The sequence below is a fragment of the Dendropsophus ebraccatus genome, chromosome 9 (genome assembly GCF_027789765.1).
Source record: "Dendropsophus ebraccatus isolate aDenEbr1 chromosome 9, aDenEbr1.pat, whole genome shotgun sequence".
In the NCBI taxonomy this organism is placed as follows: domain Eukaryota; kingdom Metazoa; phylum Chordata; class Amphibia; order Anura; family Hylidae; genus Dendropsophus; species Dendropsophus ebraccatus.
Genome location: NC_091462.1, coordinates 49,238,494 through 49,262,982, shown reverse-complemented (window position 1 = coordinate 49,262,982; position 24,489 = coordinate 49,238,494). Strand labels below are relative to the sequence as shown.

The following is a 24,489-nucleotide window of genomic DNA, read 5'->3' as shown; positions in this document are numbered from 1 at the left end:
AATGGACTATGGTGTTCTTCATTGAGAACACTGATTGCAAGATCAGATCTCTCCTTGGATCAGTGCTATATCTTACATATCTCTAGTTCTGGAAACATCTACAAACATTCACACTCATGTCAGGTATAACAGTAGCATCTAGTTAGGGTTTTTTTTTTGTAACATGCTTTTGTTCTCTATTTATAGTGTTTCTGTATACATTGCTGTAGGTCTCCAGGCCGTGGCACTGCTGCTGTTGTGAATCTACAATTCCTAGCATGAGAACACTGCTGTAAACAACTATAATAGAAGATACAAGAATAAGGGTTCTTATAAAGGGGTTTCATACATGAAGCAGTATAGGTTGGCATGCTAGATTCCCATGTATACCGCCACATACCCTTGTGATGCATATCTGCTTGAATAGACTTAACACAGTCTACTAGTGACTACGTTCAGTCCATTTCAAAATGCATGCTGTTATTTTGCAGGATTTAGAGGTGCGGCTGCTTTATTGTAGCATTGCACTACAATGCTTGGAGCTACCAGAATTGGGCCTGTATGTAATGCTAACATCAGTATGCAACTTTGCTGGTGATCTGATCACTGATCAGACTGGCAATAGACTGCACTTTTAGGCCATGTTCACACAACGTATGTGTTGTATAAATCACGGCCGTTGTTCCATGATTTATACAATACATAAATTGTATGTGAATGAATGGAATTCCACAGTATACGCTCTGGCCGGGTTTCCATCCGGCCGCACGAAAGAACTGACATGTCAGTTTTCTGTGGCCGCTATTCATTGAATAGTGGCCGCACAAGACATGTCAGTGCACACAATGGAACATGCGGCTCCGTTGTGTGCAGCGGTGAATTCGAATGTAGGGGCACATGCATCCGAATTCAGCAGAAATGAAGATCATCTGGCTGGTACTGCAGTTACAGATGGGATGATCTTCAGTAACACCGGCCTTTCTTTGATCCGGCTGGGTCACAGAACGGCCGGTGTTATATGCCATGTGAACATGGCCTTATACTGTAACAGTTATATTGTAGACAACTCAGCATTGTAGATCAGGGATAGGCAACCTTTCACCATCCAGCTGTGGCAAAACTACAATTCCCATCATGTCTATAGCTTTAGCTGTCCAGGCATGATGGGAATTGTCGTTTTGCATCAGCTGGGGGGCTGTAGGTTCCCCAACCCTCATGTAGCGGGTTTATTTATGTTACCGTCATGGCTAGGAGTGTGTCTTTAACGTGTGTGATTCCACCTCAGCTCAGCCGAGGCAGAATTTGAACTTTTATGATGAACCCTGGAAAGAAATAGTTGTAGCCTTGAGCCCTGACTTTTAGATTTAGTTGGTTTTGTTTATGGAAGTTGGTTAAATAGTATTTTGTTAGAACCATGTTTTTACTAAGATGTTTTCACTCTGCTTCTAGCGACTCATTGCAAGACGCCCCCACCCCCTGCCTCTTTTTTTCCTAGGGAGCTTTTAGGTTCTCCGAGTCAGCTAAGGCACGGTAACCGGTTCCATGGCAACTAGAAGGGAGGTAATTTGGATGCAAGCAAGTTAAGCCGAGTTTACCCTTTCATTTCCTAATCTCTGTGATCATATTATAATAATATGAATAATTTAACACACATTAAATTATCCAGATGTGGCCCAATCATGCTATAAGGCACAGGGCCCTAGGAACATGATAAGTGTCCACCTTAGCCATCTATATAGACCATACTGTTAAAGAATTACCCCCCACCCCCACCCCCCACAGATAGAAAATAGTTGGTCCTCTTTTGTCAACAGTCTTGATAATACAGTTCCTTATATGTATTGCAGTCTGTTCAGATGAGTATTGAATTGTTGTTTATCAGCACTGTAGGATAGTGGATCAAACATGATAGGCTTGTGTCTCTTTTTAACCTAGGGGAAACGTAATGCCAGTAGTCCGATCCCACCAGCATTCTGTGTCTTCTGGCAGACATGGCTGTGGGGTTACTGCCATTGTCCACACTCCCCTACAAGTTCCTCACTGCCACCTGGCCCCTGCTATACTCTGTCTCAGGGTCTTTAAGGGCAAGCATACACACTCAAAATTTGTCCCCAGCCTAACCCTACTCTGCACTTTCTACTTAAAGGAGAGGTCTGGTCAAATTAAGAATAGGTGGGGGGGAACACAATAGACAATCTACACTCACCGCCCCAGTGTCCTTGCAGCACCTGACGGATGTCTTCTTCTCTTGATTTCTTATTACGTCACGGAGTGGGAAATAGCTTTCTCAGCCAGTCAGTGACTGCAGCGAAGTCTCTATCCAGTCACTGACTGGCTGAGCGGGGCATCTGTCAGCCGCAGCGGGGGAGAGATATGGAGAATCCTGGCAAGGGTCCACGAGTGGGACCCAGTGCTTCAGGCACGAAGACTGGTGAGTGTAGGTTGTTTATTATGTTCCCCCACCCCCTGCCCGTTCTGATTTTTTTTTCATTTTCCCAGACTTCTCCTTTAAGTCATCTCTCCCTGCTCCACCTTTGCCTGAGCAGTAGGTTTGTGTTCACGCTGTAAGTAAAGGTGTAATGGCTAAGTGTTTCATATCCTGTGTTTGGCTTATGCCTACCTTTCAAACTCCATATTTACCTTTACCCATGTACCATATTGCCTCTCCAGTGTATGACTTGGACTGTTAACTACAACCTCTGCTTCCTAACCCAACCTTTTTGCCTATTTTTGATTACACTACTCTGCTGCAAGCCCAAGGCCTTGTCCTGTAGCGAGATTTGTGTCTGACCTTCTGTCTGACCCACTGGAGCTTCGCCCTGTTTCTTAATTCACTGGGACAACCTTCTCCCACAATGGGATCACTGTCAGAATTAGGGATCTGGCAGCATCCTCATTTGAGAGGGTAAAAAGGTAAAATCCTAGGGGCCACTTTTTTAATGATCTCAAGAGTAGTCCAAAATAGTTGGAAGGCCCAGTGGGTCTGCACCAAAAGCCAGGAAGGAATTTAGAAAGAGTAGCCTCAGCTGATCTATTTTGCCTTCGAAAAGCCTGAATGTGAAAACATACCCTGCGGCACTATCTTTTTGCAAGACGTCATCACTATATCAATTCCTAGTTAATGTAACACAAACTGATTTATTAAGCCATCTTAAACAGGAATTTTCTTTGGGATCTGTTTGCTGGAACTTGTACTGATGCCTTGAGCTATATGGGGTTCCAACATTTATTACAGCCAAACTTTTTAGCCCCATTGTATTGTTCGTTCATGAAAAGCTCATTTGTTTCAGTGTGCATTGGCAATATACCATGTATAGGTATCATGGGGAATCTGTGTTGTCATTCTGTGTTCCTGAGATTATGATTGTTTTCTATTCCGAGTAGTGAAAAAAATATTATTCAAGCAACAGCTGAAAATATTAATTATTACTGCAATTATACAAAGCACGGCGCACAAGACAATTTCCCGCTCTTTGTGGTTTAATCAGTAGATATAAATGTTTTGGGTTTTTTTCGGAAAGCTTTTCCGTTCTTATTGGTGTAATCAATATTTCCAGATCCTTCAACATAATTACTGCAACAGCCTTACCCAGAAATAGCCTCTCCATGTGATCATCATTGTAACTGATTGCAAACATCATAATTCACTTGTCACAAGTTATTTCAATAGTAAATTATAGGGTCCATGTAAGAGCACATTGGATGAAGAGACTGTAAGGGTGCGTTCACATGTACAGGATCTGCAGCAGATCCACAGCAGATTTGATGGCCCAGAATTGATTTGCTTTGAATCTGCAGATTCAAATCTGCGCCATCAAATCTGCTGCAGATCCTGTACGTGTGAACGCACCCTAAGGGTACGTTCACACTTACCGGATCCACAGCGTAGTTTCTGCTGCGGATCCACAGCGTATCCGCAGCAGATCCGCAGCAGATTTCATTTAACTGAACACAGCATCAAATCTGCACCATCAAATCTGCTGCAGATCTGCTGCGGATCCTGTAGGTGTGAACGCACCCTTTAAGGAGATTACATATCAAAACTGAGATTTACAGCAGGTACCAGATTTGGGAATTCATTTAATTATTGCTGTTTAGTACGGTGGTTGGCCAAAATAACTTAAAGTGACACTGTCACCGCTGCATTCTGACATCTCTACACAGATGTAAAGGGTAAATTTAGTGTTTTTTTAATACCTTATTTCATATCATACGTCATGGTGTTTGTTCAAGTAACAAGTGTCCTTTTATCAACTGCATATTGTATTAAGTGGGCATGGCCTCACAACATTAGCGCCACTTAGCCCCTCTCACAACTGCACAGTTGGCCCCGCCCCCTTGACGCCCATTGGTTGGTCGTCGTAAAGGGGGTGGGGTCTAGACCTTTCGGCCAGCCTGTTCCAATGGCTTGCGAGGGGGTGGGGCCAACTGTGACGTTGTGGACGGGGCTAAGTTTCGCTAATGCTGTGAGGCCCCGTCCACTTAACACAATCTGCAGTTGATAAAAGATGACTTTTTACTTGAACAAGCACCATGACGTATGATATAAAATAAGGTATGAAAATCGCTAAATTTACCCTTTACACCTGTGTAGAGATGTCAGAATGCACAAAGGAGGTGACAGTGTCACTTTAAACTTACATTTTTACATAGTCAGGTTGAACTCCTGACATACCTGCCAAATCTGGTAAAGCCCCCTTTTTTTCTAATTCTCATTTGAGTAAAACATCTGCTGACAGAAGTAGCTGTGGTTGAAAGTCAGACCTTGATGCTAGGAACACGAGAGGGCCTTGTTGACACTGCAGTAATTTGTGGGGCTGTATTTTTCATTTTTGTTTCCTACTATTGGACAAAGTGCTCTTTTGTCTCCTATGTCAAGCTTTGTCTTTTAACTTCAATGTTTGACTAGTCTTGTGACCAAGGAAACAATAAAACTAACCTATCAATCCTGCAACTAGGGTCGCATACACCCCTACTAGGCACTGACAATTATTACCTTTGGAGTTCTGTAAGGTCCAATATATTGACAGTTTATCGACAGTGATATAAGCTAGGTGACTAATTAAAAAGAGACATTACCAGTCATGGCCGGTGTGTCAGCAAGGGTACACATTAAGGCTATGTTCCCACACAGTATTTTTGCTCAGCATTTTGGTCAGTGTTTTGCAACCAAAACCAGGTGTGAATTGAAAACACAGAAAGGCTATGTTCACACACTGTTGAAATTTTAATCTAATGGGAGATCATGTAGCCATTTGACTAGTATCTTAACATTTGTTACACGTCTTCATCGCGAACACATCACTACACATTCACTACACGTAAATAGTATGCAACTCTATAGTAATGTTCTAGTAACATCCACTGTATTAAAAGCTGATCTTTTCGAGAAGATCCTGGGAAATTTTTTTTAAATAACATTGTAAACTCACAACCTTTTTACATGGATCTGTTTTTAACTGGCATGATATGTCACAATTATTTAGAAGGTTCCAACTATAGGTGTGGGCAGTTCTGTAGTAAGAGGGTTAGCTACTTTTCCTGACTTTTCTGAGTCACTACTAAACAACTTTTTTTTTTGTCTGCATTATACCTGGCTTTGCAGTTTTGTGGCTGCCCCTCATCTTCTTGCAGTGAGATTTCTTTTGATTGAACATATAAAATTTTGCTTCAAACTGCAAAATAATACATTGTCTAGTTCATTAGAAGGCAGCCATTCATCACCTCTAGCTTTCACAGCATTGATTTAGTTTTCTCTCACAAAGGGCCCTGAAGTTACTGTATTAATTGGTTCTGAGAAAACCATTGAAAGATGAAAAATAGAAATGCAGTATAGGTTCTAAAGCCCCAAATTGTTATCCCAAAATGGGAAAACATGAGCATTAAAGGAAACAGATCCTACCTGGAATCAATCCAGGTAAACCAAGTCTTAAAGGGGTTATCCAGTGCTACAAAAACATGCCCACTTTCTTCCAAAGATAGCACCACTTTTGTCTCCAGCTTGGGCGGGGTTTTGCTGCTCAGTTCCATTGAAGTGAATGGAGCTTAATTGCAAACCGCACCTGAACTGGAGACAAGAGTCGTGTTGCCTCTGAAAGAAAGTGGCCATGTTTTTGTAGCACTGGATAACCCCTTTAAAGGCGAACTCTGACCTTTTAAAAAAATGGACAATCGTTTCTTACCTCTTCCCGTGCCTCTGCAGCACTAGCTTGCCGCTTCGGGACCCCTGCCGAGCTACAGGATTTGCTTTGGCTGCTACATCACGACTTTGCTGATAGACTGCCAGCTCAGCCAGTCAGTGACTGGGGTGGGACACTGCTGCAATCACTAATTGGCTGATGGGAAATCTATTTCCCCATCATAACGACATTGGAACTGAGGGAAAAATGCCTTCTGGCGGAGGTCCATGAGCCTGTGACCTGGCAGAAGCATCCAGAGAGGTAAGTAGTGGTTGTTTATTATGTTCCCCCCTGCTCCTGCCGGCTGTCAGTTTTTAAAATGGCCAGGCTTCTCCTGTAATATATTGCCTTATAGTAGTATAGAGCTGTCTTACAGTAAACAATGTACATTAAAAATAAAATGCAAAGGAGTAGCTCGTCTTGCAGGTAAATAGCAGTACAGTTTATTTCTGCACTGTACTGTAGAGAGGTGAACTAGACAGCCACTTCAGTAATAGAGATGTTTTCTAGTAAAATGCCTATGCCCATTGGCTATACCTTCTAGCCAATTAAACACATCAAATATTGCCAGTCCCTGTCGTATTGTGTGTTGACGTTTCAATGTGCAACTAGCAATACTTGTTGACTTGCTGTGCTGCCAAACCGTTTTAGCTTTGGGCCACATCCGGGATTGGAGTCCCTCTAAGTCTTCACCCTTTATCCCATTCCAGCATGTAAAAGCTGGACTTTAGCTTCTAGACGGTACCAGGTCACTACCCAGTCATGGCCCTGGTATGGGAAGTGGCTGACCCAGAGGACCATGTGCAACACATGGGTGGCATCAGGAGATCAGGCAGGTGATTGTAATCAGCAAGCTGGTTCATACACAAGAGAGTCAGAATGGTATACAGAGATGAGGCAAGGGCATAGTCCAATACAGGCAGGTAGTCGTTGCAGGTGGCACAGGTTTAAGGCAACAGTCCATGTTGGCACCATTAGAGTAAGTACATTACAGGAGTGATCAGACAGAATTGAATCCCAGAAACAGGGAAGGGAAGAATTACAAACATGCCCTCTGGTCCTTTAATGGCGTGCTGTCCCTATAGGACAGTACAGTGAATTACATAGTAGAAAGCATTGCTGTGGCCAGAGGAGTGAAGCACATAACCACGAGGTTGTCTGGGGAAAACTTTTCCTACTGCCTCCACATGGCATAAAGTAACCCTAGCCATACTTTCCTCTGTTCGCCTCACCCAACGGTGCCAACGAGGCAGTAGGCAAAGTTTACGTTTTCCCAGGACAACTTCTTTTATCTTACTTGAATCTGTCTTTCATAATTTATCTTCATTAGGGTCACAACTTATTTCAGTTTCCCAGCTTCTAATCATAGAGGGTCTCTGCTTGATGAGTATCTACATAGTTACATATTTAGTTAAACAGCAAACTCAAGCATACTCCAGCATACATTTTGAATATACAGAGCTAAAAAAACCATTCAGTAACTCAGCTTTCTCTTTATCCCCAGTAATTAACCCCAAGTCACCATTATTTAGGGGTCCTACATATTCTGACCTTGTGGATTTTTTTGCATTAATATATTTGAAGAATTGGGGGGGGGGGGGGTTGTTGTTATCTATTGCCACGCATTTCATTTTTGCTGCTTTTATTACCCTTTTACAGGTTTTATTGACCTCTTTGTAATTTTTAAAGACTACAGCTGACCCCTCTAATTTGTAATTTTTGAATGCCTTTTTTGTCATTTATAGAACTTTTAACCTCGGTTGTAAGCCATAGGAAATAAGATTTCCCATTTATTATCTGTATCAGTATGTGACAGCAGCTGCTCCCAGTCTGTGACCTGAAGTACAGCCCTTAACCCAGGAAAATTGTCTCTTTTAAAATTAAATATTTTTGCCCTGCCAACATGTCTTTGCTTTCTACACTTAAAGTCAAAAGTCACAATATTGTGGTCACTGGTGTTCATGGACATTGACATCCCCAACCAGCTTGGCATTGTTAGAAATAACCAGATCCAACAGTGCATCACTTCTTGTTGGCTCCTCCACAAACTGGTCCAGAAAATTATCCTGCAGTAGATTAAGAAATTCTCTCCCCTTTCTCCCCTTAGCCCACCCATTACCACTACTGTCCCCTCTTGGGCAGTCCGCTCTATTTGTCTATGCAGCTGACTATCACTCACCTCAGTAATGTTGGGGAGTCTATAGATTACACCAAAAATATTTTTTTTCAGTGTTTACCTCCCTCTGTAGTTCTACTCACAATGATTCCACATCCTCACAGTCATCACCAGCTATTGCATCTTTTACATTTACAACACACTCACATTTGCCACAGCGATATTCATCCTGGAACTCCTTCTCCATTTGTGCATACATATGGCAAACTTTGCACTGTAGAAAACGTCCCATCTCGCTAGCCAAAAAAGCTGTGAAATAGTAAGAAATTTAGCACTTACCAGAACTTTTAACTACTCTTTAACTTCAATTCACAACCACTTGGTAGCAAGCCACCAGGAGCCTCCATCTTCCATTTAAGAATTTTTTGGGATGCAATTCATCAGCTCAGCATGCCACAAAGGTATTTACTGTAAATGTTACAGGCATATAGCTAGGATATGCCATAACATCTTGACCAGTGGGCTCCATCCTCTGGAATACAACATGTTCTGTACTATACTATAAATGACTTTATGACTTTTAAAGAAAATGCATCAGTGCTGGATTAGTTATGTAATAGCCTATTGTGTTCACAGATTTCTCTCCAACCAGGGGCGCACTTCTGATTTCCATCAGTTGTTTCGGTAGAAATCATCATAAAATTTCGTGGTGAATCAGAATGGTGATTTAAAATGTCAATTTCTATATATACTCTGTTTCTGTATATGTGAGAATGAATATCTGAGATGCGCCTGCTGCTGAGAGAAGAGCTCAAGCAACATACTTTGTATAAGCCGGTGTCTGTATATGTCGTGAATTTTGGCACAAATCCCATGAGCATATGTACTTGTTCTCTACCACGTGTTGCTGTTGTGCCATATGCTCCCTATAATTTATTCAGTGTAGTTAAACACTACCTCAGCTTCTGAATAGGAAATTGTGAAGTTTATGCGCAAGGTTAATCAACCACTTTGCCAGGACTGGATTGGAGACCATTGTATGAGCCAGAACTTTCACACTCCCTGGATGATCAGACTTGGAAAGCATTTTATGTGTTGTTAACATTGTTTGTGGTATCGTTTTTTTTTTTTCATAAACAGTCTCTGCACTTCCAGTAGGAATTTACTTACTACACCAGTGGTTATCAGATAGCCATTAAGGCTACCCAACTTTCCCGTATAATGTTCAAAGGGATTGTGACATGATATTTTGTTGTAAACAACTTTTCCAGAAATTCAAAAAGAAAAAAAATACTAACTTTTGTAAAATGCACTTTAGAATAATAACCATACCTTAGGCACCTTTTAAAAGTTAGAAACAGCATGATAATGGACTTACGATTGTGAATAGGTTGGCAGAGGTCTATATATTACTATGGCAACTGCAGTTAATAACAGATTTTTGGGTTTCTGAGAGCAGGGTGTAACAACTTATCAAAGTCTGTGGTTAGATTCTGAATACAAAGATTTGACATTCCTACATCAGGCAAAGTTTTAAGGGTATGCAAATTAATGTTGTGTCATTACATTATGAACAAGTGATGGTCCAATGGTCCATGTAAAACAGTATATTAAACAATAGTCCAAATATATTCACTTAACTGGGTAGGTACTGGGTCACAAGGTTTCCAGAATTATCATATTCTTGTGAGTAATCCATATAGTGAGAAGACACGCACAACGCTTGGCATTTAAACTGTTATTATTATTACATTGTTGAAAAAAAGGGGGTTAAACCAGGATTAGGAAACACACAGCATCTATCTTCTAAAAATATTGCCCGTCCTGGTTCACAGGTTGTGTGTGGAGCTGAGCTTCAATCCTAGACACAACCCATGGATAGGTATGATGTTTCCGGAAGAAGGCAGCCATAACCTTTTAATCCTAGACAATTCCTTTAGGCTATGTTCACATATAGTATTTCCATCAGTATTTTGGTCTTTTTTCAACCAGCACCAGGAGTGGGTGTATATGTCATATTCTGTTCAATTCTCTGTCAACAATATTCCATTTGCACCAGCATTCATACCACCATCTCAAGTTCTATTCAACGAATCTTGCGCTGCCATATTATTGTTGTTACTTGATGTTGATAAGTGCTTATATGATATCATGTTTTGCTCTACTAAAAGTCCTGGGGGTTTCTAAGTACAATGAACCATTAATAGGACCCAGGACAGGCAACTACTGAAGGTTCAGCCAAGTTCTTCACTCTTGTAACCAGCCAGTGTTATTGCATCTCTACTGATCATATACGCATATAGCACATATAAGCAGGGCAAGTGTCTAAAACATAAGAAAGTAGACTTTTGAGAAATGACCATTGTTCAAGTTGAAACATTCTTAAAATATTAATTTAAAAATTACGAGCTTGTGCATGCAGTTCTGCAACACAGATCCATTTCATGGTGCTCATGGCTTGCCATACTATTCCATGCATCTGATTTTCTATGCATGCTGTATCATAGAGGTATTCTTACCCCAAAGCTTAGCCATATGGAAGCACCATACAGTGGTCTGTGATAGGGACTCCAGGGACACCATACAGGATCCAACTTGTGACAGTATTTGCATGAGCTCTAAGGGAAACTGAATGCTGGGGTGCTTCTAAAGATGGTGGATTTATTTATTAGGTTTGCTTGGTGAGCTAAGTCTTTATTGGCTTCGGTAGGTACATCTACACACGGCTGCACTCTACCATCTGTAACTCCCAGTATACACAGGTTATACAAGGGCAGCTGGGTAGCCCCTTTGATTGTTATACACTAGTAGCATGCTATGCTGTTAGATGAGGATATTGAGATAAACTTTTTAATTATACATAACAATGATAGTGGAGTGAACCACTGTGTCTTGGGGATTAGGGAATAACACATTAGACCACAGTCTTACAGTGACATAGGATTAGTTTGGTAATAATATTATTCTGCTTTGTTCTTAATTCTTAGACAACAGCATGTCGCCCCAGCGCATATCAGTAATACGCGGGTGGCAAGTGGTATTCAGGAATAAGACATCAGAGCACTATATACTGCACTGTGGGTATAAAACACAAAGAAAAGAGTATTTCTATGGGAGTTATGCAAACAAAAAAAAAATGTGGTTATATTTACTATATAATATAAAATAGGTATATCTGCAGTGCAACACCTTGTCTTCAGGGAACTCTTAAAGTCACAGGCCTATGGTATGGACCTAAGGAACAATGCCGAATTGATATGTACTACTGATTTAATTGGGTATTAAAGGGGTTAGCCAACAAAAATCTTTTTCTTTCAAATCAACTGGTTTCAGAAAGTTACATAGATTTTTTATTTACTTCTATTTAAAAATCTCAAGTCTTTCAGTACTTATCAGCTGCTGTATGTCCTGCAGGAAATGTTGTTTTCTTTTCAGTCTGACACAGTGCTCTATTTATGACATCTCTGTTTATGTCAGGAACTGTCCAGAGCAGCAGCAATTTCCCATAGAAACCCCTTTAACCCCTAGACGACCCTGGACGTACAGTTACGTCATGGAAGTCTGTCACCAGACGACCCTGGACGTAACTGTACGTGGAGCGCGCTTCATAATGACAGGCTGCAGCGATCACGGTGCGGCCGCGGCGTTTAATTGTGACAGGGGGAGTCCCCTGTCACTTACTGATCGCGACCCCCGCAGTGTGACTGCGGGGGGTCCCGATCGTTGAATAGCAATGATCAGTGTGTACAATCAAACTAATGTATGTAAAAGTCCCCCAAAAGGACTTCAAATGTGTAAAAAAAAAAAAAAAAAAAAGTTAAAATCACTATTACACTACCCCAAAACCCCTCCCCCAATAAAAGTTGAAATCACCCCCCTTTCCCATTATATAAATAAAACATATAAAAATAAATAAATAAATAAACATATAAAATACCGTAGCGTGCGTAATTGTCCGATCTATTAAAATATAACAAGCGTCATTGTGAACGGCGAACGGTGTTATAAGCGTCACAATAGGGCCATTTTATTAATAATTAATTGCCAAAAAAAGGATTTCATTAAAAAAAAATATATATAACATTAGAGAATCTGTGTAACCTGCATATGGTTGTGTTCGGGCTGACCTATAGAATAATGGTATCATGTCGCTTTTACCATATAGTGCATTACGTAGACACAGGAACCCCCCAAACGTTACCATATTGCATTCTTTTTTACGATTTCACCAATTTATATCTTCATGAAAAATAACTTTGGAATTCCATCATACATGTTATGGTAAAATGAATGACACCATTACATAGTACAACTATTCCTGTAAAAAACAAGCCCTTACATGGCCTTGTAGATAGAAAACTGAAAGTGCTAGAGCTCTTAGAAGGGGGGGGGGAGGGAAAAACAAAAACACTAAGATCAAAATTTGCGCGGCCCACTGGGTCATTTTGGGCCTGGTCCTCAAAGGGTTAATGACCAATTGGTGAACGCTCAGTTGTTTTCATTTGTCCCATTAGTGTCCAAGGAAAATGGACCACGTTCTTGACAATGGTGATGGTTCCAGACATCACACCTTTATATATCAGGGCTACTATGGGATAGCCAGGGGTGGGCAAGTGCTGCTCTAATGAGTATTAGTAGTAGTAATACTAATGGTGCTTTATAGAGATATGAGAGGTTACATGGCCTATATTGTAGAGATGTGCACAGGGAAAGCTGGTCAATATCATTGCTTTCAGTATCCTGGATGTTTTGTCTCAGGTGTGTATTCAGCTTCCAAATAACAAAAGATGTGACGTAAAAAAAAAGACAGCCAGACTATATCACACATACAAATAGCAATGGATAATAAAAGATGAATAAAGTAATGGCAAATAGAGCAATTTCCAGTTAGAAAGTGTAAGAGTTTACCAGCTGGCCCGGCTTTTGTAGTAACACATTACCATGCTGTAAGGTGCTTGTCACTGTGATGTATTTATTCAGGCCCTTCTGGGGGAGAAATGCTGACAGTGCGCTTATGATGCTCTTTGCACTCTTCAGGCTCCCTGTATTAATCCTGAGAATCACTTGTGTAGTATTTTGCAGACAAAAAGAAGGAACAAGCAAGGCTGGGAGAAACCCTAAGGATGTGAGACTTTATAATTACAGAAGGCTTCTATAGCCTCTTCTTCCAGCAGATGTGATGAAATCAACAGAACCATAAGTAACTCTGAATTGCAGCTCACTCCCGCCTTACCTAGATACCAGGGATAGCTCTACTCACTACTTGTCAACTTTCCATCAGAATTGAATTAAAATCCTAGATACAGAAAACTGTATATCAACTTGCCGGGCTTAGCAGTTTCTGCCAGTGTGTGAATGCAGTTGTGTGTAGTAGTAGAGTCCTGCCTTCAGTTGTTGTAACAGAGACATGGCCTGATTATTGGCATTGAGTGTAACTACGAACGCCCATTCAGCTGATTATCGTCCAACGTGGCAGCCAACAAGTGGGAAAATACCCCGATTGGATCTTTTGACCAGTGGTAAAATCTTTTGTTATTGGCCGCACATCTCTCTGTGTAAACAGGAGATTTGCAAATGATAACAATGAATGTTTGTGCCTTGTGAAGGTACTGCAAATAAGCGCTGATCTCACTGACTGACGCTTGTTTGCATCCACAGATGGGCAAGATCGTGTCATGTAAAAGGACCATGAATCCCCAGTTTCACATCCCACAGTAATAGGGATGAGGCTTGGACTACATGGTCATAAATCACTGTTTGGCCCCATGACCTATGCACCCTGCGACCCACAGATGGCCATGACCACAATCCTGCTGACCAGACAGTGCAACGTGGTGACTCCTGGGCATGTGACTCCGAGTTGTCGTGTAGGCCCCAGCCTAAATGGGGCAACCTGCAACCAGCACTGTGATTTCTTATGCCAAATGTGCAGCTTTCGTGTCAGGCTCTTTCTCCACTTTCAATTCTCAACCCCCACAAAGTCCTCCTGTTTATCAGACTTGATTTCCTAACCTAATAAGAGACCTTTGTCCCATACTGCTTGGGAACACCACAATATTTATTCTCATTTGGGACAAGGTAATAATTTTTGACACACTCATATCGGTGTACTCACTGATTTTTTTGTATCGTGAACTGGGTAATTTATAAAACTATCCAGTGTAGTCTCGTATATGGACTATATGGTTGGGGCTCCATAACTGATAGTGTTGGGGGAGCTTCTACACAGGAATAACCTCTTTAAGCAACACCATAATATTTCCTGAACAGTACCATTAGTATTGTGTAGGTAATGTGGCCATTTACAACTTCTGCATGACTCACTCTAGAAAGTTGTTTTACTGTTTGCTTCAGAAACGTCATTTCATTGTGTGCCGGCGTGTTGATGTCTGGTGATGCCCTTGGCAGGTAGTTATTAGAATAATTATTTAGGGGTGGTGCCCAGTCGAAAATCCTGCTCACAGAATAGTATCAAACATTCAGCATCACTGGTTTTCTGCTTCCTACAGCAGATTAAGTCCTCCAGGTCTGAGGTGGTTGTGTTAATCTGAGCTCTTAAAGGCTTAGCGTTACAAGGACCATTTCTTACAACTGAAATTAAGACGCAGAAGTCAAATAGTTACTGGGTCACGATTCAGACTTATAAATTTATACCTTTTTGCTGTTATGATTTCTTGAATAAGTGACCATCAACAGCTTTAAAGGTGGTCAATATGTTTTACTAAACTCGAAGCATTCTCTAATCTAATATACATTGCATTAGAAACCATCTCCCATGCACTGATCTTAAGCTATGGAGAGTGAATCGGAATGCTGTGTTGAGGAAACTTTATTGAAATGTAATAAAAGCAGGATACATATACAAGCGTGAAGCTTGCTATGCGTTTGAAGCCGTCAGTTATGATTAAGTATGCCAGAATTGCATAAGAAGTTTCACGCTTGTGTATGAGCCCTGCTTTTATGACATCTCAATAAAGTCATTTGGGAGAGCTGGACAGCTTTCCTTCTTTTCTGAGTCACTGTATAGGCAAATAGTGTCATTCATCATGCATAGGCTTCCATTGTAAAAAAGAAAAAAAAGAGAGAGAAAACAATAACCTGCACAGTATACACATTTACTGGATGCTGGTCTTTGGCTCAGTTTTTAATAATAATCATAATTTCACTTCAATAATATACTGTATTAGGCTATGTTCAGACAATGTATCTTTTCATAAAACCACCACCATTGCATGGGATCCCGGCTGGAGCGTATACACATAGGGGGGGGGGGGGGGGGGGGGGGATTGTATTAGGCCCTGCCCCCTTTGTTCCGCCAGAATTCACTAAGAGGTGCACGCCTCTTAGTGAATCCGGCCGGCCAGGCGCCTGAATCTGCGCCCGGCGTACAAAATCTACACCTGCTTCCAGCAGGTGTAGATTTTGATCATGATTTACGCCTGCCACGCCTCCTCCCTGCCTTATCACTCCCCCCGCAAGCTCTGCCAGCCCTCCCATCGGGCAAGCGGGGCGTACAGGAGGCAAAAGCCAGGGAGAAGGGGCGAATCTGCACTTTCTCCCTGGCGTACTCCTCTGGCGTATGTTTCATAAATCCCCCCCCCCCCCCCCCCCCCCCCCCCCCCCATAGTATATGCTCTGGCTGTCTTAAAGCATTATTGTCATTTAACAAAACATTTGACATGCTATAGAGACATGGCATATTTCTGTGTAGCAATCGGTGGGGACTAACGCCCAGACTAATCAGACCTTTTGACAGGTTTCAATAATATGTCAAAATTTTGGTTAATAACAGGAACACTTTAAGACCAAGGCCTCTTCCAGAACGTCGTAAACTGGTTACCGTAAGTCCTCACACCTGTTCTTTACATCTTACTCATGGTACCTATATGCAGCACCATATTATATAGGTATTCTCCCCATCTTATAGCATCTTATTAACACACCACAAATTAGTAAGCCTCCATATAAAGATAGGGGCATGTAGGCATTAGGTATGGACCATAGTCTTCTATGGGCATCATATAACTGTGAAATTGTACTAAGCCATGTACACAGCCATGAAGCCTTACCGTACATAACATTGTTCTATTAATTTTCCAATAACACAGTTGTATCTGATGCAGTGATGCAGAATTTCTTAATGAACATTGTTTTGTTGATTGTGGATGGAGCTTGCAACCCATGTCACATTAGCTGTCCTCCCCTGCCAGGCGGTGTTATGAGATTACAGCTGTGTGATAGGAACTCTCATGGACAGCAGACCTGGATGGACCATCTCAGCTCCCTGCTTTCTTCCCTACATTAGATTGGCTGCCCAAGCTCATTTAAATGCTAATACACAGCCATCTGCCTGTGTAGCATGACTGTGCACTGGGCCATGTGACATCAATTAATATAATTGTGAGCTTTTCATCAGCTCAGCCCCAGTGTCACACAGACAGAGCAGCATCTGCTCCACTTTACCCTCACCCTTCTTACCAGCACACCCCTTTGACCAGTAGGGTTCGCTTTAGAATTGCCATATACCAGACATACATACAGTGAATTGGGACGATAGGAAACAACCCTGTATTGCAAAAGTAATCTTAAAGGGGTTTTCCAACATTTTAACAACGGAGATAAGTGAATTGATTGTAATTAATTAAATTTACTCAGAATTTTCCAAAATTTTCGTATTCATCCAAAATGTAAGTCTTTTGAGTTGCATAATTCCTTTATTTATATAGTGCTAACTTATGCACCGTACACAGCTTGTCATCGCTCAAATCAGTCCCTGTACCCATTAGGGCTCACAATCTTAATTCACCTACAGTATCTCTATAGCTACAGTATATCTATGTTTTAGTATGTACCAAAAATAAAAAATGAACAACAGTTCTTTTTAAATTATAATAAATGCAAACAAAGTCTACTGTTTACTGCCACAAATGAATCATTTATATAATTTAGAGCAGGATGTGGGTGTCTCATCTCCTGCTGTCCTACTATTCTCTAGTGCAGGTCACTTCACTCAGTCCGAACATGGCAGAACATCATGCTCATCCTTGTATTGTCTCTTGTCTCTTTTTCCTTTGAAAACAGAGCGTGATCAATCCTACTTGTATAATCGTGTTCTCATCTGTTTCCTCCCACATTGTACATCAACATGGGGAATTATGGTGACATATAAGTGTCTATATATGAGTCTGTGTATCTGCCTATGGAAATGTTAGCTAGCTGTGTGCAGTATTCTACCATATAGAAGCTCATGATACATGCAGATAGCAGCAGGGAGTGATAACACATTTTGGTGCAGAGGACTTGGCCACTTTTTATACCCGTCTGTTTTAGTAAGTAGTTGTATTCCCCAATAAATTGCAATTCTTAAGCATTTTTTGTAAAAACTTTACATTGGGCCAGAATGGTGTTACTCCTCCTATGAATACATTGACAGCTGTTTGTTACTATTCTCTTTTTCAGTAGGCCATGTCCCCACACATTAATGGCGTGTATACCCAGTCAGTGTGTCTGTCCAGTCAGTGTGTGTGTAGGGAAAAGCCTTACTGACAGGGGGTGGGGGGTCACACTCCTATTTGATCCAATAAAGATCCATTCAGCCGATAAGGGGGCGGTTTCTAACTCATCAGCCGGGCGCTGGCACTTTTACACAGACTGATTTCCGCCTAATTGAGCATTCCTAGGGACCTTCGTTGTTGATAATTGACCCATGTAAAAGGCCTTTAAATAGAGACCAAAGATCAGACCTCAAAGTGACAACATATCCCAGTCCAGAGTACAACATATATACAAATCCCAAGTCTTCCCCCCCCCCCAACTAATACTTACCTAAGACCAGATTGGTTTAATTTAGCCTCAATTATAACAACAACCTCTAAAGATGCTCATAGGGGGAGTTTTATCAAACTGGTGTGAAGTAGAATTGTCTTAGTTGCCCCTAGCAACCAATCAGATTCCACTTTACATTCCTCACAGATTCTTTGGAAAAAGAAAAGTGGAATCTGATTGGTTGCTAGGGACAACTAAGACAATTCTACACCTTTTTGATAAATCTCCCCCTATAGTCTTCTTCCGATCCTTTTCATGGAGCCTTGGATGATATTCCAGTCAAAAGCTGTAACCCTAATTTCTCTACCTATCTTAAAGAAAATAAAAAATTCTCTAGGGTCTTCTGAGAGGATTTTTTTGTTTTATTGTAGACCCCAGCATACAAACACCTTCATAAGCAAGGAACAAAAATCCATTATTTATATCATGAAAAGACAGTTACAATTGCAAATATGTAAGAGCATGAATGTTACAAGTCTACAATGGCAGCTCTAGCTATCGGGAACAATAAAGAGAATGAGAAAGAATAGACTATAGGTCCCACTGAAGTGAGTGGGAGCTGAGCTGTAGGAACCTGGCGCTGCCACTACACAATGTAAAGAGTCGAGGATTCCAACTCTGTTTTGTTTACATCTAGGTGGTGCGGCTCTGCCAAACTGCTGGTTGTCAGGAGTGCAGGATATCGGGTATTAATGGCCCACCCTGTGGATAGCCCATCAGTCAATTTTCCCAAGTAAACCCATTTTGATCATTGCGTTTTAGTACCAGCTCGTATGTCGCCTCCTACTTATGTTTATTAATATATGCGTAAGTAATCTTCCTGCTCTCACCGGATCTCACACATGTAACAGTAACAGCAGTCCAGCATGCACAAGATCTGGTGAGAACTAGGAGATACTTATGCATATACAAATATGGGTAGGAGGCGACATATGAGCCAGTGGGCGGGATGGTGCACTGAGGGGGCAGGGGAGCGCCCCCAGTGCACCAAATCAGCTATATTTAGCACTGCAGAGGAAAATAAGAAGACTGGTGGAAAAATCAGCAACTCCAGCTACAGGTTCATATAAGCAGGTTTATATGTGCGAATCTGCTGATAATTTCCCCTTAATAATTGCAACTCTCCTATTTTTCCCCTCCTTACTAGTGAAGAACATAATATTACACAGTAGGGTTACACACCTTGCAGTTTCAGCAGAACCATGGATTTGTCCTTCAGTTGTTCACCCTTAGTTGACACCATTAAATTATTGGATCAGTGAAATTAGTTGATGGCATTAGGGAGTGTATTTAGTGGGCTGCTGATTCTGCTCTTCTCTACAGACACACTGGATGGTTTTTAGGAACATTTTGAGCTATGGCCTATTTTCCAGTTGATCAGTACTATGTGTGAAGTGTCTGGCTGCTACCATGTCTACATCATTGATGTGTTCAGACCCCCAACGATCACTAGAATCAGGGCCGATTCAAGGGTTTCTGCCGCCTGAGGCAAACCTCAGGCGGCCGCCCCGAGTGTCCCGCGATGTCACCCTGCAGCTGTCACGGACCTCCAGGCTGTGGTGAGTGAGTGGGGTGATCGGGTCGCGCGGGGCGGTCCCACGCGACCCGATCACCCCAGCGCGTCCCCCACCGACCCCGGGCACTCACCACAGCCTGGAGGTCCGTGACAGCTGCAGGGTGACATCGCGGGACCTGACGGGATGTGGAGAGCGCGGGCGACGGGACAGGTGAGCGGCCGCTGTCATTTTTGTTAAGTGATACTTAACAAAAATGACAGCAGGGGGGACATAATGCCGCCCCCAGCCGGACCGCAAATTCTGCCGCCTGAAGCGGAAGGCTCATTCCGCCTCATGGCAGAAGCGGGCCTGACTAGAATGAAGAAACCCTCAACTTAGCCCTGTTCTCCTTGGCCTGCTTCTCTAGTAAATCTATGGAGACTGTTTTCTTAAAGGGGTATTCCGCTCAAACATAACTTTTCATATGTTGCTGCCCATGGTGAGACTAACAATAAATTCTGCGCTTGTTAATATCAATTCACTCTCTTTCCCCCTGTTCTGAGGTTCTACTTCCTGCTGAAAACACAAACAACTGTGTGAGCTTTTCTCTCCATCTCCACCTCCTCCCCTTCCTCCCCTTTCAGTAGGCAGATGTAAACAAGTCCCTATCTGCAACTTTGTAGCAGCTTTGTAATGCTGGGATGATTAATCACAGTGCATTCATCAGCAATTTGACCTCAGATTAATCCTCCCAGCATTACAAAGAAGCTATTTGCAAAGTTGCAGATAAAGCCTGCCAGTGACTTGTTTACATCATCTGTATTGGAAGAGAGGGGGGCGGAGGAGGAGATGGAGAAAAAACTCACACAGATTTTTGTGTCTTCAGCTCTGAGCAACCAGTTCAGAACTGGGGGAAGGATACTGAATAGATAATTACAAGTATGGAATGAATTGTTAGCCTCACCATAGGCAGCAACACATGAAAAAGTTATGTTTGAGTAGAATACCCCTTTAAGCTAGAGGAAGCAAGCTAGGAGATCTAGAAGGAATTAGATACTGGAGGCAGTTGCCCCCTTTATAATACAGCCCTGTACAATAGCCATAGAGGGATATTTATCAAACTGGTGTAAAGTAGAATTGTCTTAGTTGCCCCTAGCAACCAATCAGATTTCACCTTTCATTTTTCAAAGAATCTTTGAGTAAAGAATGGTGGAATCTGATTGGTTGCTAGGGGCAACTAAGACAATTCTACTTTACACCAGTTTGATAAATCTTCTTCACAGTGTTCACATTATGGGCAATTTTAAGTATCACCAACTAGTTTTTTTTTTGTTTTTTTTTTACATAGAGAGTCTTTACTTAGGATTAGCAGGCAGTTTAGCAAGGTACTGAATTAACACAGCATGAGCAGCTCTTCTTTTCAGACTAGTACTCCTCACCACCTGTCACTTCATTGAAGTGTTATAGATTGACATACAGTATATCACTGTTCACACTCAGATTAGCCCACAGGAGAATAGGTGGATCTCCTCGGCTGTCCATGAATAGCATTGAGATGCTTCTTTGCATTTTGCTGAAATTTTCACAAAATCATGGAAAAATCCACCAGTTTTGCGCACATCCTGATAAATTTGTGGTGTTTTTTTTCTACATCCTGCAGGTCTAAATAGGTGACATTTGCATCACTATTACGGTGTCTTTTAGGCACCCCAGTGCAATACTATCACTAGGGCATTTGTCTTTCCAGGAAAAGTGCCCTTCTATATGGAACGCTGCAGAATATCTTGATACAATGTGAAAAATAGGAAATAACATTATATTAATAAAAACATTTCTATGAGTTATAATAGATAGCTCTATAAACAGAGCAGGATTTTTACTGCAATAAAGTGTGTCATACTCCAGTCACAGATTGCTCACATGCTTTAGGGAGTTATTACGTTTAATTAAAACCTGAAGAAAAAAAAATGTCCTTTCCGCTGTCATATCAGCAAAAAGTGAATAAAGGAAATCTCCTGGGACATTCCAGGATCTAAGAGGGAGGTTACATCCCCGAGGCTGGAAAAACACGCTGACCGCTCAATTAGTAACTGATTAACACTGTGGTCGGCTCCCAACACTGCGCCCGCAGCAGCTTGTTCTACTTCTGTGCAAGAGATACAGTAACTATCATTTTATACTGTTATATAGGACTGTATCTACTAGTAACCTACAGTTTCCAGCATATCAGCTCACACTAGCAGTGGCGTAGCTAGGATTCACGGGGCCCCATAGCAAGAAATTTTAGGGGGCCCCCCTCCCCTACACACAACACAAAGCACTGCATGAGTGTGTGTGTATATATATATATATATATATATATATATATATATATATGCTTTGCTGCTGGTGCACTGATAACCCCTGTTCTCTGCACATTTCCCTTTCCTACTTGATTGCCAGCTGGAGAACAGAGGTCAGAGGTTATCAGTGCAGTGAAGCAGAGATCTCTGTCTTCTGCTTGTTAACCCTTTTTTGTGTTGCAGCATGTACAGTAAGTAAACATTGGGTCACTTACACACTGCAGTAAGGGGTTAAGCAGAAGGACACGGGCCCCATAGAACTGCCTACCCTGCCTCTATGGTAGCTACGCCACTGCTCACTAGTCATCATGTAGGTCTAATGTTTACACCATCATATGACCTGTATGGTAGCAGTATACATCCACTCACTTGTAATACTTGGAAATTTCTGTTTATTAAGTTCAATCAAACCTCTATACATTGTACTTAAAATATCAATGTCATAAAAGAAAGCTACAGCTATTGTAGACCCTGCATAGATAATGTTCATTTTACACTCAGGAATAACACAGAGGTCCCAATGCGAAGTCTCTAAATCTGTACCAGGAACCACCACCATCTTTCATTTTTAATAGGCCCCCTCAAGGACCAGATTCCAGACATGACTGCCACCTCTGCACTCTCTATAGCTGCATCCTCATTAGGAACATACTGGCCTGTGCATTGAACGGTTAGAACTGTTTCAGGCATAATTTCCACATGTACTTTGCACCACAGTTATCCTGTGTTTTATGCTAAAGATGTCACGGAGCCTCAATTAAGAGTCCTAGCAAAGGGGTGGTCACGTGTTTTGAGAGGTAAATGAGACTCCGCTGAATTATTTGCATATTCATATTTCCCAGGGGGCAATGCATCTAGGTTTTCAATGTGTTGAGAGCTATAAAGGGAACCAATCAGCACGATTCTGCTGGTATGTTTCCCTACAGCAGAGTATAGAGGTACTGTGCAGCTTGTTGAGCATACCAGCCGCGGCTGCAGCAGTAGCTTTAAGAAGGGGATAAAGAAGTATTATTATGCCGTGCGAGGCAGGGAGAGGGGCGGCAACTAGTCATCTGGGCGGAGAGCCACCGGTGACTAGTCACAGCTCTCTACCTGTCATCACACAGTGCGAGGATGATTGAGAGGCAGAGAGATCTGTTAGTGGCCTCTCTGCCTGTCAATCATCCCCGCACTGCGTGCATACGTGAGTGCGTGACTTGAATATGACATGACATTACAGAAAGTTAGCATAAGCGCTTAATTACATGGGCAAAGTTGGCCCTTAAAGTTCCACCTCAAGATCTGTACATAATAAACCATGCGGGTTTGATGCCGATTTTTATGCAAAATTCATGTAGATTTTTAAAGCTCCAGTGTATTTTAATAGGAGCTTCCCTGCAGAAAAGCGACATATTATTTCTCTCTCTGGGCTGAAAAAAGTGACATGATTGAACATGCTTTGTATTCAACAGTTGCTGTTAAAATTGGTAGGAAATGGCATTTAAGGAGAAACTGCACTGACTTACAGTTAAATCATTTTTTGTTCAATGTCTTAAAGGGTTAAACTAGCTTCCAAATCCAATTTCAAGTTTCACCACTGTGGTCAATGCTGTGGTAAATGTTCAGAGCTAACCATGAAGTAATAAAAACTACATCAATGAAATAAACAAATGCAACATCACATATTAGAACTGGCGACCTGGTATGAAGCAAATGGGAAAGTATTGATCATTCTGTAGGTCATAAGCATGCATAGGAATGGTAAAGAGGAATCAATATCTGATTTCCTCATAAATATACACATATAGAGTCTCAGAAGTTTAAAAGTTACCATAGTTTTGGGCAGAGTTGGACTTTACCACCTTTTTATGGTCATGTCATATTTTTAAGTGTAGAACAGCATTGTATTGAATGTCTATAGATTACAAGCAGCAGCTTTAAAGAATACCCAGATCTACAAGTTTACATTCCTTTGACTCTATTCTTATGATTAATCATTAAACCAGGCATGAAATCGCTGTGGCTCTCCAGCTGTTGTGTAATTGAAGCACATACACACCCCTGTAGCTGGCAGATGGGAGCTGCATGCAATATTCCTGTAGAGTAAGTATAACAAAAAAAACAAAACAATAGAAACTATGCAAAATAGTGTTAGGCACTCCGGCCGGGATCCCTAGCGGCGCCCTGAGGAACTGACATGTCAGTTTTCTGCTGCCGCTATTCATTGAATAGCAGCCGCAGAAAACCCTGTCAATGCACACTGTGGAGTGAGCGGCTTCGGCCACTCGCTCCATAGTGTGCAGTGGGGAGTTCTGATGCGCTGGGTCACGGAACGGCCGGTCTCTTACAAGGTCTGAACATGGCCTTATAGTGCAAAATGGTGCAGAATAGTGTAAAGAAGACTTCTGATATATACAGCGGTGAACACGTGATATGTCTGCTAGTGACAACATTTGATCTGTTTTCTAAATCAAAAGCTCTCAAAAGCGTGGCCTACTCCAAATAATCCCAAAGACTGGCAAACAATGTGGGCAGATTTATCCTCTGTGCTCTATCATTTTTAGGTTTAGTGC

At 41.7% G+C, this 24,489-nt stretch overlaps 1 protein-coding gene across 14 annotated transcripts in view; it reads left to right on the top strand.

Moving 5' to 3' along the window:
• Positions 1 to 24,489, top strand: part of MAP2 (microtubule associated protein 2) — a 176,007-nt gene that overhangs the window by 32,205 nt on the left and 119,313 nt on the right. The window contains exon 2 of one of the 14 annotated variants that reach the window (XM_069983241.1): positions 8,661 to 8,735. The exons of 11 other annotated variants lie outside the window; for them this stretch is intronic. The gene's annotated coding sequence lies outside the window, so the exon portion shown is untranslated. Of the gene's footprint in view, positions 1 to 6,358; positions 6,420 to 8,660; positions 8,736 to 23,985; positions 24,020 to 24,489 lie in introns of those variants that run through there. 2 more of the 14 variants (XM_069983243.1, XM_069983242.1) reach the window with 2 other exon arrangements.